Source organism: Portunus trituberculatus, chromosome 9 (genome assembly GCF_017591435.1).
Source record: "Portunus trituberculatus isolate SZX2019 chromosome 9, ASM1759143v1, whole genome shotgun sequence".
NCBI lineage: Eukaryota > Metazoa > Arthropoda > Malacostraca > Decapoda > Portunidae > Portunus > Portunus trituberculatus.
Window position 1 is genome coordinate 5,352,501 of NC_059263.1, and position 5,282 is coordinate 5,357,782.

General features: G+C 50.5%; 1 long non-coding RNA gene across 1 annotated transcript in view; it reads left to right on the forward strand.

Moving 5' to 3' along the window:
• Window positions 1-4,957, forward strand: part of LOC123501565 — a 67,531-nt gene extending 62,574 nt beyond the window's left edge. The window contains exon 3 of the long non-coding RNA XR_006673667.1: window positions 4,900-4,957. This is a non-coding gene — a long non-coding RNA (uncharacterized LOC123501565). The remainder of the gene's footprint in view (window positions 1-4,899) is intronic.
• The last annotated feature ends 325 nt before the right edge of the window (window positions 4,958-5,282 follow it).

Below are 5,282 nucleotides of genomic sequence, written 5' to 3' on the forward strand. Positions count from 1 at the left end.
GTGTGTGTGTGTGTGTGTCGAACTTTTACTCTCCTCGTGAGGGTTAAAAATTCTAGTTGCGTCCGTAATTCATTTAGCTCTCTTTTCCCTCTGTTATTCATGGTACTGGTTGTGTTGTTGTTGTTGTTGTTGTTGTTGTTGTTGTTGTTGTTGTTCTCCTTCTTCTTCTTCTTCCTTTTCCTCTTTTTTTCGTATCATTCTTTTTGTTAGTAGTAGTAGTAGTAGTAGTAGTAGTAGTAGTAGTAGTAGTAGTAGTAGTAGTAGTACTAGTAGTAGTAGTTGTAGTAGTAGTAGTAGTAGTAGTAGTTGTAGGAATGGTATTATTTTAGTAGTCTCTCTCTCTCTCTCTCTCTCTCTCTCTCTCTCTCTCTCTCTCTCTCTCTCTCTCTCTCTCTCTCTCTCTCTCTCTCTCTCTCTCTCTCTCTCTCTCTCTCTCTCTCTCTTTTTTTTTTTTTTTTTTATTTAAACATAATTTATACAGAAGAACATGTACCCAAAGGCGCACTGTCGTGTGCTACCTATTCTAAGGGTACTACAATCTATTTCTCTACAATATTTACAAGACTTAAAAATAGATAATATACAAGATGGAGCACTGTTCTTTTCACTTCACTAGCACTATTCACGCACTGCACTACACTGAGTGTCACGTCACAAAGAGTGTCAGAGGAGTTGGCAGTGTCTGTCTCCACTTATGTGCCATCAGTTTGACACTGTGTGTGTTCATCTCCTGGACGTGAGGCACCGCGGCCGTGAACAAGTTCCACATCCTGGAGACGCGTCCTGCGAAGGTGCGTTGATGCTGACACCCGTGGGATCGCGGCACCTCTACGGCGTCACCACCATTGAGCACCGTTCTCGTGCTCCGTGCGGTGACTCTCAGAGGATGACGCAGCCCTGCCAGATGTGGCACTCTTTGCACCTGTGCCTTATGGAACACTACGATCGCCGCCACATCTCTGCGGTGTTCCAGTGAATCAAGGGACGCTCAGGCTCTGGGTGAGGTGGTATTGCAGCATCTACTAGCCGTATGGCGCGGCGTTGGATGCTGTCCAGTCTCCTTCTGTGTGTGGCGGCACAGGACATCCAGGAGAGAGCTGCGTACTCAAGGTGGGGCCGCACCTGTGCCTTGTACAGCAGCAGTCTCCCTTCCTGTCGAGGAAACTGGCGATCCTTCTGAGAGCGGAGATCCTGTGAGAGGCTTTCTTGGCAATGGATTTGACATGGCTGTCAAACCTCAGCCCTCGATCCACCTCCACTCCAAGTATCTTGACGTCATCTTGGAGTGGGAGAGCAGCAGCGCCAAAGACAACTTTCCTGCCATTGCTGCCATGGCGGCTGGGGACCGAGAGACAACCATTGCCTGTGTCTTCTCCGGCGCGAATGTCACTTGCCAGCGAGCACCCCACTCCTCTATCACTCGTAGCTGCTGATTGATGGCCTCAGCAGCCCGCCCACTGTCCTGGCGTGGATAGGTATAGGAGAGGGTGCAGTCATCAGCATAGGCCTTGACTCCTGGCAGTAGCTGGAGAAGATCATCCACGTAGATATTCCACAGGAGTGGGCCAAGAATTGAACCCTGTGGCACTGATGCCTCCACAGGCAGGGACTCAGATGTTTGCCCGTTGACAACCACCTTGAGGCTTCTGTCCTGCAGGTAATTTCCCAGGAGTCGTAGCAAGCCACCCTGGATGCCTTTAGCACGAAGCTTTTCCAGTAATCCGTTGTGCCATACTTTATCAAAAGCTCCAGCTATGTCCAAAGCAACCACTATAGTGTCCTTGCCGTCGTCGAGGGCGTCCTGCCACTGCCTGGTGAGAAGCATCATTAGGTCGGAGGTTGACCTTCCAGGTCTGAACCCAAACTGTTGGTCTGAGAGGAGGGCATTGTCCTTGAGATGGCTACACACCACCTCTGCCACGACCCTCTCAAACACTTTACCCACCACTGACAACAGGGATATGGGTCTGTAGTTTTTTGGGTCCGTCCTGGAGCTTTTTGTGTGCAGGAACTACTCGAGCCTCCTTCCACACTGAAGGCCAGACGTTTTCCCGTACACAAGTTGTGAAGACTTGGGTGAGAGGGGCAGCCAGTTCCTGGGAGCATCGCTTCAGCAGGTGCGGGCTGATGTCATCAGGGCCGGTGGCTTTCTGTGTGTCCAGCCCCGCAATAATCGCTTCACCTGCTGATGCGTCACCTCCACCATGGTGACAGTCTTCTCACATTGCTGGACCAGCTGAGGCGGTGGCTGCTGTGGATTCCCCACCTTCATTTTTCCAGCAAACAAGGAAGCCAGCAACTGTGCCCTCTCCTTACTGCTGGTGGCGACAGTACCGTCCTGCTTGCTGAGGGAGGGATGGATTCTTGGTGGCCAGTTCCTGTTTGTCCTTAACAAGGGACCACCAAGTTTTGTTTCCTACGCCAGTGCCACACAGTTTCCGGCGCAGGCTTTCCTCCCACTTTTTTAAGGCCCACTTGCTGGTTACCACCATCCTCCTGCATGCAGCCCTATGCAAGTCCTTGTTGCGCCGAGTCGGGTTCCTCTTGTAGCGGAGCCAGGCAGCATACTTTGCCTCAGCAGCAACACGGCAACGGTAGCCAAACCATGGCTGATCCGTCGGTCTGGTGGTGTATTCCCTGTGTGGGACGTGGCGTCTCTGGAGGGCGAGAAGGTGAGAGGTGAGTGCAAGTGCTTCACTCTCTGCTCCTCCCTGTAGCAGAGTGGCCCATGGGGTGTGGGTCAGGTCGCGGCGCAGGGAAGCCCAGTCTGCTTTGTTCCACAGCCAGATGGTGCGGGTGGTGGCCTCGTCCTGAGCCACGCCCACTTCCAGCTGTGTCAGTACAGCGTGATGATCAGAGCTGCCCACGAGCCCCAGCTGATGACACTGAAGCTTGTCCTCCTGGTAGTCTGAGATGACAGGGTCTAATGTCCCTCCTCGTTCATGTGTGGGAAGGTGACATGATCTGTCAGACCCTGCACCTCCAGGAGATTCTCGTAGGCGTCTCTTTCCAGGTGGTGATTGAGATCCCCCACAATCAGCACGTGGCTGCAGCTGTGTGCCATCATCAGGTTGTCTAAAGTCTCAGTCAGGTACAGGAGTGAGTCAGGCCCTTGTCGCGGGGGGCGATACAGGGCACACAGTAGGAGGGCTGAGCGGTCTGCCAGCGTTACTCGGAAGTACATCATCTCCATCAGTGGAGGCGTGTCTATGTCGAGTAGCTGGGCCTGCATTCCTTCCTTGAAGCAGACAGCCACTCCACCTCCTGTTCGCTCCTGTCGGTCCCTCCTCACCCAGTGGGTGAAGCCCTGCATCCTGCCATACGTGGGCTCCACCTCACTGTTCAGCCATGTCTCTGTCACCACAACAACGTCTGCATTGTGTCGTTGCACACAGTTGTGGTATAAGTCTGCAAGGTTAGTCCGGAGACCACGGACGTTGCTAGAGACGACCTTTAGTTGGCGGCGGGGCAAGCTGGCTGTACCATGGTGAGGGATGGTAGTGAGCGAGGCCTGCTAGTCCGAGGTGGTGGTTAGGGTCCGCGGCCGACTGCTGGTACTGGTGAAGAGGAGTGGTCCACTGCCGCCCCTGGCTCTGATTCCAGATACCAGGCTGAGGAAGGAGTGGGCGAGGTTGTGGTAAGGACTGAAATGAAGTGAGGTGGTGGGCGGGCTGAGGCGCTGCAGGTGGGAAGGGTGTGGCTGTGTGTCTTTCCACCGTAAGGAGCCGCTGTAGGAGACGCTCCTGACGTAAATCGTCAGTTCTGGCGTGGCAAGTAGCAGAAGTGTGTCCTTTCCGTGAGCAGTACTCACACACTTTTGCCTTGGCTCGCTTTTGTGTCTGCTTGGTGGCCTGGTGAGTCCTCAGTCCTTCGCTGGACACCTTCCTCGCGTCCTGCTGCACTTCCCTCTTAGTTTTCTTTTTTCTCCAATCTCCTGAAGTGGTCTGAGGAGAGGTTCGTGGGCGAACAGAGGCACCACGATCTACTCCGTTCGCTGTATTTATGGAGGAAGAGTCCCTGCTGCTCTGTGTGGCGGTAGACGTGGTAGTGAGTACCGAGCAGTCACTCTGTGTGACTGCTCGGTGTGACTGCACTCTCTCTCTCTCTCTCTCTCTCTCTCATTCCCTTCCCTCTCTTCACTCCCTCCCTCCTATCCCCCATTAATCCCCTTCCTTCTATCCCCTTTCCTTCCACACGTCTCACAGAAAACATTTCTTCACCAAACGCTAAGTCGCTGGCCACACTTCATTCTCTCCCTCACAAGCCATTACGATCACTCCTCTGGGCGTCCCTCTCTGCTTCTCTCATTTAACGTGCTTCCCTCCACCTGGCCAGCTAATCCAATAAGTCTCTAGCGCCACACCTTCGCTAATGTCCACTCTCACTCATATGGTCTTGATCTTAAGCTGATGTATGTTACTTGTGTGTGCCGGGGAGACTGTTTGGGTTAGGTGAAGAGGGAATGAGTGTGTGTGTGTGTGTGTGTGTGTGTGTGTGTGTGTGTGTGTGTGTGTGTGTGTGTGTGTGTGTGTGTGTGTGTTTTGTTGTACTGTGTTTTTTGGGTTGGTAAATAATGAGAGAGAGAGAGAGAGAGAGAGAAGAGGGAGTGTTTCTTTTCTTCTTTAGCTGTTTTGTTCATTTATTTACTTTCCTGTTCTTGATTTCTTTATTTCTTTTTTCTTTATATTCACTGATCTTATTACTTAATTTCCTTCGGTTTTTTTTTCCTCATTCAATCTTTTTTTTTTCTTTCCATATAGTGTGTAACTCATCTATATAATTCCACTTACTTTTATCATTGGTGATCTAAATTTAGCGTTCATACATGTACATTTATCTAGTCTATCAATATTCTTCAGTTTTTTCATTCATTTTCAATTTTTTTTCTCTTTGTTTCAGTAAATGTGTCACAGCGTGGGTAGGTAGCTGTGTGCTGTGGCCGTGCTGTGATGTATCGGTAAGTCTTTTCTCTTATTCACATGTTTATTTATTTACTTCATTTATTATGTATTTACCCATATTTATTATTGATTTATTTACTTATATATTCTATTAATCTTTTATTTCTGTAATGAACGTGTCAGGTCGTGGGGAAGGTGTCTGTTGTGTTAGGCTGTTTTGTGGTGTTGTGTTGCATATGTGATGTAGCGGTGTGTTTGTAGTGTTCTTTGGCGCGGTAGTGGAGTCGTGTTCGTGTTTGTGGTGGTGTTGTGTTGTTGTCTCGTGGAGTTGTGGTGGTGATATATGTGATGTGCGGTGGTGTGGTACGATGGAGTCGTGGT